This window comes from Trachurus japonicus, chromosome 13 (assembly GCF_045865225.1).
Source record: "Trachurus japonicus isolate A0001 chromosome 13, Traja_1.0".
NCBI classification, from domain to species: Eukaryota; Metazoa; Chordata; class Actinopteri; order Carangiformes; family Carangidae; genus Trachurus; species Trachurus japonicus.
In genome coordinates, this window is record NC_140919.1 from 33,462,277 (window position 1) to 33,474,122 (window position 11,846).

Below are 11,846 nucleotides of genomic sequence, written 5' to 3' on the forward strand. Positions count from 1 at the left end.
GAGGAGAGAGAGACAGCACAGCAACAGGTGTGTGTGTGTGTGTGTGTGTGTGTGTGTGTGTGTGTGTGTGTGTGTGTGTGTGTGTGTGTGTGTGGATCCAGTTTGATTTATCAACTGTTCATTTGTGAAAGGAACTTGAGTTGTGATTACAATTTTGGATTATTCAATCAGTCCACAGTTGTCTGCTGTGCTCTCTCTGAGCTTTACGACTGCGGTGTTTTTTTTTTTTGAGTCACCTGACGTCAGCATTAAGTTCCTGTTGATTGGAGGAAAGTAGCCACACCTGTCCTCTCATCGGTGAATCTGTGATCAATCTCTGTGGTCTACTGACGAGGGAATTAGTTACACCTGGCTTGACCAAGCCGCTGCTCCTCAGCCCGGCTCAGCGTTAGTGCAACCAATTAAGCCAGGATGCGCCGATCAGACTAGGTCAAGCCGCGCTTGCTCAGTTGTCCTGGATTTCTTTATTCTACTTTTGTGCAATACCCCTCTGATCTATCAAACTGTGCGTGCACAACTCTCCGCAATTTCTCTTTGATAAATCAAACTGGATCCAAGAATGGTGCGCACGTGAACACACCTCATATTCCGCCCCCGGAACGTCTAGACACAACCATGTATGGTCAGCACGTGCATATTAATTAGCCATGTGCACTCTGTGGAGCGGCTACAAAGTGACAACGAAGACAACGGGCGGAGGAAAGAAAGCGAGATACATGGCATCGGGCAATAAATCAGTCAGAAAAATGATCTTGCATTTTAATAAGCTACAATAAAAACAAAAACCTCCCAAATCTCAACAAAAGGGAGCAGAAAGAAGAATAATCTTATGTAATCTGCCCCTTTATCCCAGAAAATCTTTTTTTTTTTTTTTTTTTTTTTACCTAGAAAACAATGTAAAGCAGGATTTCCAGGATAGTTACTTTGAACGCCTTTCCACTAAACAGTTACAGCTCTACTGGACTCGGTTTAGGTCATTTTCCATTACAGCCGAGTCCTTCACAGTTCCTCCTCAGGGCCACGTTGTCTCACTCTTTATTCTCTCGTCAGCTCCAAACACACGTGCACCTCGTTATCTCAGGTGACAGAATAATAACAGTCTCAGGCCCCGTTTATACGTACCCGGTTATATTTAAAAACGGAGACATTAACCATCGTTTGCACCCTCCGTTTACACGCAAACGGAGAAAACGCCCCTGAAAACGATGCTTTTTAAAAACTCCGGCCAGGGTAGAGATTTTGGAAAACTCAATTTTAATGTTTGCAAAACGGAGAAAAACAGAGATTTGGGTAGCCGACGTCAGACCCTGACGTCTAACCGTAACCATATTACATAACTTAATACAATAAATAAATAAATAATAATAATGATAACATTTAATGCAGACTGATGTGTTCATTGTAAAACATTTTTTTATTGAACGTTAAATGGGGTGATTTCTGTACAGAGTCCCAAGGCTGGGCTGATCTTCTGTCCAGTAACAGTTAACACACATGAAGCTTCACTTTTCATTCAAACAAACTGTTACTGCCACAATTGTTAGATTTCATCAATGAGACCAACATTTATCTCCTAAAAATAATTTAACCAGCTGGTGGTAAACCTCTCAAAACCTGCGGGTAAAGGCAGGCTTACACTGCACGATTTTGCCACGATTTTGTCGTCCCAGACAAGTCGCAGCCTAATTTGCATAATCGTAGAGGGATCGCGGGGTCGTGAGCATAATCGGGACGTATGGTTAGTGAGGCTCTGCGTCACGTCCCGACGCCCTAAAGACGAGTCGCCGACCTCCCGATTAATTTCTGACATGCCAGAAAATTTCTCGTCGCGACGGACAATGTATGGGGTCCTACGTCACGATTCTGCACATACGACAAGTTTTTACTATGACAGATTGTTTTAGCACAGAGCATAGAGCCTTTATGAACCTGAATGTGATGCTGAACTTCGTCAGATGGAGTTAAAACGGGCAGACAGAGAGAGGAGGGACAGGGGAGTGAAGCTGAAGTTAGACCACAGCTGCAGCTGTCACAGACAGGGTGACCGGGTGATGATCAGTAATGCAGCGCAGTCCGTGGTGGAAGATCAGCCCGACAAATGTACATACACTATCAGACAATCAGCGATTGAGGACGATTATTTTTTTTCTTGCCGTTACAGTATAAAATAGCGAGCCTACACCAGCCACGTCCACTGTGCTCTGGCTCAGCTCAGCTGACCTGATCAGCTGAACTTTTAAAGTGCAGGCCAGAGAGAGAACTAGTGAGGCTCCTCTGACAGCTGCAGGTGAGCCGCAGGTGAACTACACGTCAGCTTGCTGGAGAGCGCAGCGTCTCTCTCTCTCTCTCTCTAGCACCGGACTTGAAGGTGATGCGCGCTGTCTGTGTGTTTGTCGGTCTGATCTTCCACCATGGACTCTGCTATATAGGAACCAACATCAGGAACCAATGTCAATTTGATACAATCGAGCAATTATAGAGCAGCACAAATATCAGCGGCATCGCAGGGTAATCGTGGTGGAGAGCAATCGTAGAACGACGTGCAATTAGTGGGGGTCTGAGACTGATCTGGGACGTAGGACTGAAGAGTGAAGCTCGTGCAGTTTGAGATGTGAACAGACGAATAGTCGTGCAGTGTAAGCCCGCCTTAAGTTATTTAGCCATCGTTTTGATCCCGGGAGGACGACAGAGGCTGGCCGACCGAGCAGCATTGCAGAGCGGACACTGTCTCTGTGATGTCCCGGCTGTTGCTCCACAGGTGGAGCTTCACTTCTCCGAAAAAAAAAGCTTCAACTCTCCGAGAAACATCGGAGCAAACTTCTAAACAGCCGTCATTTGGATTAACTGGCCGTATATTTGGCATATAAACAGTTACTTTCTTGCATGAAAAAATATTAAAACTTTACACACAAGGAGGGCAAGTGACGTTGTTGTTGTTGCTGTTGCTATCAGGTTGCTATCATAAGCCGTTTCTCAATATGCGTTCTTCTCCGTACTTCTGTTCTTGTGGACTTGAGAAACGTCATCAGCGTCGGACCAAGTACTGTTCCAATTCAAAGTTCGCATCTGGCCAAGTACGGTCAAATACCCCGGATGTGTTCTTGCCCCGCCCATTTCACCGAGGATGCATCGGAGGAGACTTGTGTGGACTTTGGGTAGTGACGTATCCCAGAATGCATTTCGATAAAGCAATGGCGGAGGAGAAGACGCACAATTGTAAGTTAACGTTAGAAGTTTTGAAATTCTACTGTTTTGGCGTGAATAAATGTTTTTATGTATTTTTGCGGGAACGTCGTTTTTACAACTTCAAATCGGTGCTGTGGGTGATTTATTACTGTAGCACGTAGTTTTTATTCCGACGTTTTCGCCGCTAACGGCTAGCTACCTCGCTAGCCGCTAGCAAGTTGGCCCGGGCACTTAGCATTACTGCTACCCCGCCGATGACTGCCTTGTCCCGGCGTGACCCTCTGAAATCTGACGCTGGTCTTGTATAATTGTAGTGTGGTAAAGCAATGCTGTTTTCTGTGCGTCTAAAAGGCAGACTTTGGTCTCTGAAACGAAACACTTTAGGCTGTGATATCTGACTAATTGGTCCGTTTTAAGGGAGGGTTTTTATATTTTTATACAACTATAACGTTAGCTATAAGTTACTAAAGCGTTTTGTCGTGTTTACGTAATCCGCCCGTATTCCCGGTTGATCCCGTATCAGTTATCAGTTACTTAAACCCACGTGTAGAAAATGAAGGTATTATGCATCACAGCTGACGAGCTATATTTCGTTCAAGGGACAGCTGAAGAGACCCGGGCCCTGATCCAGTGGAGGGGGGCCAACGAGGCCCTCTTCACCGGGCGGAGGAACTCCGCGAAGTCAGGATGGGAGTGAGTATATTAGTTTGTTTGTCATTGCCTGGATGTCTGGAGCAGGGTTACATTTTGCGGTTTTAATCCATGCTGGTTTAAGGTTGAACATGGAGATTGAGCAGAAAAAGACTACCTATTGATCAGAGATAGATAGAAAAATAATTCCAGCAGAAAGTTGCTCGGGACGCTGCTCTGATCAGAGCAGCACAGAGAAGAACTGTGCAGGATATTTACCTTGTGTTTCATTTTTACCCTCATTAAACAGATTCAGATTAATTGTTATGGTAGATGAATGGCTTGTAACTTGTTTCAGAGAGAGTTGAGGCTCGCTTCCACATTGTGGCTGAAAACCAAAACCTGCTGATCAGAGCCTCTGACCCGGGTGGTGACACAGACCCCTCTAAACGCACTGTGGACATATTATTTTTTTGAAAAAATCTAGCTTCACATACATATTCTCCATATTCAACCTTTAATATATTTTGGAAGGAGTAGGCTATGTCCTCAAATGTATTTGTGTATTTGTCCAGGGACTTTGTTTCAACTTCTGGCCTGCCGATAACAGCTCGGCAGGCCAAGAAGAAATGGAACAATTTAAAGGACAAATACAAGGTACCAATTATATCTTATTTGATTTTCATTTGTCAGGTCACAATTTAACATAGACATTCAGTTTCACAATGTGATAATAACCTATTTTCAGGAGCTGAGAGACCCACCAACGGGTAAGGGGGTAGAGGCCGGGAGTGTGACCGCTGCCACCTGGCAGTGGTACGGTGCTATGGATGCCGTACTCCAGGGGCAGCATGCCATCAACCCGCCCCTGGTTGTGGCCAGTGCCACTGCAGGTGGCGTGGTCAGCACCCCGGCCTCTACCTCCACTGCAGAGGAAGAGGCAGGAGAGGACATGAGAGAGGAGAGCAGGACAGGAAGAAAGAGGAAGAGGGACAGTGACCTCCTAGACTTTTTGAAAAGTCAGGCAGAGAGAGAGGAGGAAAGAGAGAGGGAGGCTTTGGGAAGGGAGGAGGAGAGGGAGAGGGCAGCAGCAGCAAGGGCAGACAGATATCTGTCTTTGTTTGAAAAATTAGTTAATAAGTTTTAATCTTTATGATTTCAGTTGTGTTCTGTTTTGTTTAATGATTTCAATTGTGTTTTGTTATCTGTTATATTAAATATTGAAGTATCATTTTGGTCCAGATGATTCATATTTAAGCAATGCTGTACTATATATTCACAACAAAAAACAAAACATATAAGTGTATAATTATTTACATTTATTACATGAAATTTAAATTTGACCAAACCAAAAAAAAAGAACATAGGAGTGACAAAATACATCTATATATACAATTATTTACAATCATTGTTTTTAAATTAGAATGAACCAAAAGAAACAAAAGGCAATGACATTGAAAAGAAAAAAATAGATTGGTGTATATACAGTTTAAATTGAGAAGAACAAGAATAAACAAGAGAAGAACATTATAGCAAAAACATTTATATACACATCTGATTAGTCTATCGTTCCCACAATATATACATTCATGTCTGTATTTTGATTTTTTGAACTCCCAGGTGAACATGACTACATCTAGAGAGCGAGGGTGAATTTTTACTCTCTAGATGTAGTCATGTTCACCCAGACATGCAGGCAGATCCTGAGGAGCAGAGAGCTGGGCAGCCAGACGTCCCCGGACCTCCCTCCCGGACAGGCCCCTGTCGTCCTCCTCTCCATTTCCTGGGTCAGCCTCGCCTCCGGGGACCTCCACCATCTCTTCCTCCTCCTGCTCCACCTCCTCCTCCTCCAGGATGTCCTCAGCAGCCACACAGATGTTGTGGAGGATGCAGCAGGCACCCACCACCTTTGGGACAAACACGGGACGGATCTCCAGGGCCCTCAGAAAAATTGAGCGCCACCTGGTCTTGAGGACCCCAAAGGTGCGCTCAACCACGTTTCTTGCCCTTGCATGGTGCCTGTTGTAGCAGGCTTCAACTTGGGCTGTTGAAGTTTAAAAAAAAATATTTAAATGTAAAAGCGTTTAGTGTATTTCAAAGTCACCAAATAATCTATGTGTGTGTGTTTTCTTACTTGCTACAGGCTGGCGAAACGGGGTCATGATGGCCACGGGGCGCTGCAGGCACGGATACCCTCCATCTCCCAGCAGAAAGTACCCAGCTGGTGGATAGAGGGCCTGGTGGTACATGGGCGACCTCCTAAGGACCAGTGCATCGTGCACTGACCCTGGCTGACCCACATAAATGTCCAGGAAAGACCCGTTGCCATCACAGATCCCCTGTAATATGATTGACGGGAACAGCTTCCTGTTAAAGTAGCTTTTTTTTTGTGGCTCTGCAGGAGGAACAATCCTCACATGGCACCCGTCGATGGCACCAGCAGCAGCCCGAAAAGCCTCATGCCCGGCAAGCTGGGCGAAGCCAGCCCCCACCTCTGCCATCTGCTCAGCCCTGGGGAAGTGGATGACTCTGGGCATGATGGTCATCATTTCCTCCACGACGCGGTGTGCAATCCTGCACACAGTGGCCAGCGGTATGGCGAAGACGTCGGAGGTGACCCTGTACGACGCTCCACAGGCGAGCCAGTAGAGCGTCACCAGCACCTCCAGCTCATGGCTCCATCCATGGCTCTTCTCCCGGGGCAACATCTGGAGCAGCGTGTTGATGCTGTCTCTGGAGAGCCTGAACGCTGGCTTCACCTCAGCCCCGGAGAAGAAGGTGGCCAGAATAGGCACCTGTACATTAAGCTGCGTGTACCTACGCACAGGGCCTTGGTCCTGTATCAGAGGAAACATACATTTTAGATTTATTATTTATGTATGTATGTAACCATCTATTTATTATCATGAAGTCTGTTTTTATTTTTATTATAATGAATTCCCTTTTTTAATCTATTTATTATGAGTTCTGTATTTAATCTATTATCATGGTTTTGTATTGTTTTTATATTTATTGAATATGTATTTATTAAATTGTGTTGAATCCAAATGTCTTAAAGACATATGAAGTTTGTTTAACTCCATATTCAGTTGCTTCATTTCCCATTTGAAAACCATGACAAGAAGCTGTATATATTGATATTTCAGATTGAATATCAACATCTTCATGTTTGAGTGCTAAGACAGAGGACAGGTAAGTGTGTAGGGCATAGGCTGAGGGTTATTATTAATTAGTAAAAGTAGTTAATTTAAAGTTAATTTGACAGGGACCACATAGAATAAACAAACTGATAGACTTCAAATTGTATGCATTATATAGTGAAGGGAATAAACCTATAGGTGTTGTAGTTTAACATAATTAACAGCAATTTTCAAAAAATTTATCATGTCATCTTTTTTTTTTTTGAAGTAGACTAAATAAGATATGATTATTAAACAAACTAACCAATCCAGAGAGGCATGCCAGGATGGCACGCCTCCTCTCCGTCCGTCGCCGAATGGCGGCTCTCCTCCGGCGGATGCTCCTCCTCAAGCGGTCCGCTTCCTCTTCCGCTTCGGCGTACATCGCCCCGGCGATAAAAGTCGCGACAAATTGCTCCATGTCGTCAATTTGACAACGTGTCAACAAATACAACAATAATAACAACAACAACAATAACAATTTAAATAACAATATACAAATTCTCTAATCAATTTACGCTGCGTCACTATCTCCACTACAACCCACAATATTTTCCCGCCGCTCGGCCCTTATATAGGCCCATCGCGAAATTCTATATTTATATTCGTATAAAAAAGAAAACATAATATTATATCCTCATATAATATATAATAAAATATACAAATGAAACGGAGTTGTTTTTTATAGTGTTTATTTTATTTTAACCAGTGAAAATAACCGGAAGTTGAACGCCGTCAACCGGCAAAAACGATGACGTCATCAAGTACGTTCCTGTTCCAAATGCAGAAAAAACACCGTCCTCCCGTTCTCCCGTCCTCCCGTACCCCGGGAATTCGTTCTTCCAACTGAACTCCGCAAGTCCAGACTCCCGGAGTTCACAAGTTCGAACTTGGCGTACTGGGTATTGAGAAACAGCTATAGACTGTGTGGTTGCTATGCGGGATCATGTGCGGGATTCTGATTGGCTGACGTGGGCTTGAGCTTCTCGCTACACTGCCACCTACAGGTTTGGCATGCTCTTGACGGCATATATACACGGGTTAGTGTAAACGAAACGTTTTCTGAAAACGGACTGGTGTGCACGCAGTGTTTTTTATAAACGGAGAGGGTGAAATGTCCGTTTATGAAAATAGCCGGGCACGTGTAAACGCAGTCTCAGTAGGCTGCAGATCAGTGTGCGCTGCTGCCAGTGTGTTTTTAGGTTTGTTTATTCTTCTCTCTTATAGGCCTATGTATTTGTGTATGAGAAACTGTGTCTCAGATGAAAAAAAAAATCAGAAGGACACGTCTGACTATAATGTAATCAATCAATGTCGGAAAAGCGGAATGTTTGAAAAATAGTAAAGTGCCGCTACTCCGACAATGAAAAAAAAAATGTCGGAATAGTGGGACGCTTGAAAAATTATGTTAAAGCTATAGTGCGTAACTTCTACGTGTCTGTAAATATCCGTTTCACCCAAGCCACTACAAGAGGAGATGATACGCTGATTAAGCCGTTCAGCTCCTCAAACGCCTCGCGGTATTTTTCAGTTATTTTTGTATTTACTGTCTTGGAGCGACATTCCCGCGCTGGCGGACAGGAAACGACCGAAACGACGTGTTTTACTCGGTTTTACCTGACAACGATAAGGGAGGAGGGAGGAGGGAGCTCCGCAGCTGCTAGAAGCAACACCTGTTAGCAGCCTGGTGTTAGCCACGGGGAGCATACGTCAGTCCGACTGCCCACAAGTCCGACGGCTCATTTCTCCGACTACCCATTCTACAGTGTTAAGGTTAGGTTTAGGGTAAGGTTAAGGGTTAGGGCTACTTAAGTCGGAGAAGTGGGAGGTCGGACTGATGGACGCAAAAATAAAGAAATGTATGGTCGGAGTCGGAGAAATGGGTGGTCGGAGAAATGGGTAGTCGGACAGACGTCATGCGCCCGTTAGCCACATCGTTAGCAGTAAGTTACAAGGTGCGTAGCCCGTGTTGCTGCGTGTAACTTACTGCGGGGAGTCTGTGTGCTGTGACGAGCAGTGTGCGGCGAGTCGCGAGTGTTATAGTCCGTGAACCGTGGTCCGTGGCCAGCAGCATGCGGTGTGTTGCGAGTGTTACTGTTACTGTGTGTGATGTATCATGCAGCTACAGGGGTAGCGGTGGGGAGAGGAGGGAAGGGGAGGGGAGGGTTACACCGGGCCATAGGTGCCGGCCGTATCGTTGTAATAACGCAGAAATCCTTTAGGGGGCGACAGAAGTTACGCACTATAGCTTTAATGCCGCTATTTCGACAATTAGAAGTCAATGTTGAAATAGCGGCATGTCGGAATAGCAGCATGTAACCGACCTGATTGGTGCAGAACACCGCATCACATGAAAGTGTGCTGATCATCTGCGAGCTGGGAGACCTTCTGTACACAATCTGCCAAACTATATCCCTTACATAAATACCTGACTTGTGGGGCAATGTGAAGAGGGCCCGGGCGGGCTTCGAACCCCAGACTCCCGAGTAATACAGTAGTCATGCGCGCTAACCATTCGGCCAAAGGGATATCTGGTTAGCGTGTATGACTACTGTATTACTCGGGAGTCTGGGGTTCGAAGCCAGCCCGGGTCCTCTTCACCTTGCCACACTTGCAAAGAAGGACGATTTGAATACTTACTCTTCATGGTGTAATGTAGGCTGATGACTTGCAGATGGTTAACATTACCCATGTCTATATTCCGACAGCCTGTCTTGCATGTACAGGCAGAGGTAAAAGTCTTTAGTTTACTTTGAAGTTGATCCCACATTCCATAATGTGGTACTGCCGGTCTACATAAACAATTGGTATTATTTCATTTAATTCAAATATTTTCTTTTTAACAGAACATACAACACTGACCTGTACACTTTGTCAAAGATGGTAAGATTGTTTTTTACAGGCATAATTGCATTTGCAACAGTTTTCTTGCTATAGCTGTCTACAGCATGAGCCACTCCAAACATGAATAATTTTTCTTTTTGGTCCATGTGTATTTGTAATTGTGTCCCATATATTCCACATCATATGGGGTTGGGTTAAAGTTACATCCAGAAAATAATAACTTTAGGCAGTATTAGATTAAGTCTAGGTTTTGTTAGCCATAGCATACACAACCTTGACTCTCATAAAAACATAAAAATTTAGGACAGCCTACTTGATGCCGTTCTTCATGGTAAGGGGCATGAGCTGCTCTCAGAGCTTTTCCAATTCAGCATTCCCCTGACACGTTTTACTTGGGCTTTTTTTAAGGCCTGTTTTTCTAATGGTCTAAGGGCAGAGGATGTTGTTATGATGCTATGTGAAGCTCTTTGAGACAAACTGTAAAAACGGGCTATACAAATAAAATTGCCTGCCTTGCCTTTTTACAATACCTTTATTTTAAGTTTTTTCTACATGTACCACATACAAGCCCTGAAACATGAATAGTGAATAAGATGACATCAGAGGGGGAAAAGCCAAGTGGCGGTGACAGCTCAGAGGTGAGTCATTGTGCAAAGACCTTGTTCAGATATTTGGTGAACTGTTGTTTTGGACACAACATCTGAGCAATTCCTGTTAACTTTGATCTCTTTGCAAGTACAATCTGATTTTGTATTGGCAGAAATGTTTCATAATTGTACATCAGTGGACATTTAAAAGAGCCTCCAAAAAGTGTGTGTTTGCTTAGGAAACATAACAGGATCCATGGCTGCTAACTTTTCATTGTCTGCAGAGGTTTTGTTGCGGATCCAGTTTAAATTCATCATACTGCAGGTGCTGATTAAGATTTTTCTATTCATCAACTTTTTGCTCATCGTAACCTTTTTTAAAAAGGAATATTTCTACACAACTGCTCGTTACATCTTATTTGCTGTTACATTGATGTCTGATGTTTTTTTGTTGGTTATTTCTGATGTGCTTCTCATCTTTACCTATTTATTCATGAACATTCAAGTTTGGATATGCATCCTTATCAATGCTGTTGTACTTGTGTGTGTGACTCTCACACCAGTTACTCTGGCAGCAATGACTCTGGAGCGCTATGTGGCCATTTGCATGCCCCTGCGCCATGGAGAGCTGTGCTCCACACGCAACACGGTGCACTGTGTCCTCATTATTCACGGCATCAGCTCTGTGCCCTGCATTGTTATTCTCTCCACCCTCTATGCAACAGCACCACCTAATTTTTACAAAGAAGATCATGCCTGTCATGTCGATGTTTTTATGTTTTACAAATGGCAGCAACATCTTAGGTCAGCTATATATCAATGCCAGTTCTTGATTATGTCCATCACCATTGTTTTCTCCTATACTAAAATAATGAAAGTGGCCAAAACTGCATCAGGAGAGGATAAAAAGTCATCAAAGAAAGGGCTCAGAACAGTGACTCTGCATGGTTTTCAGCTGCTGCTCTGTCTCATTCAGCTGTGGTGTCCATTCATAGAAGATGCTGTGTTTCTTATTGATGACTTTTTATTTAATACCATCAGGTACTTTAACTATGTAATGTTTTATCTTGCACCAAGATGTCTAAGTCCTCTCATTTATGGTATCAGAGATGAAGCTTTTTGTAAAGCACTAAAACACTATGCCTCCTTTGGCATGCTTAAAAGAAATATTATTTAAAAAGATAGATTTAACCGTCAATCACATATTTGTGCTGTCTGAATTTGTTATAACTTTGGGGGCTGAAAAAGTCTTAATAAACTGGTGCTCACAAATAATGAACTGGCAGTCCTCTTTTTTTTCTCCCCACAGAATCTCAGTAAATGGAAATGGTGGATCCATATCAGCTATCAGTCCATCACTCAATTTTTTTTTTTATACATGGCTTGCAGATAGAATAGCATGTTGTTAAATTCTTCTGCC

General features: G+C 43.7%; 1 pseudogene; it reads left to right on the forward strand.

Moving 5' to 3' along the window:
* The first annotated feature begins 10,682 nt into the window (after positions 1-10,682).
* LOC146976342 (odorant receptor 131-2 pseudogene) lies at positions 10,683-11,603 on the forward strand (annotated as a pseudogene).
* Positions 11,604-11,846: the final 243 nt, after the last annotated feature.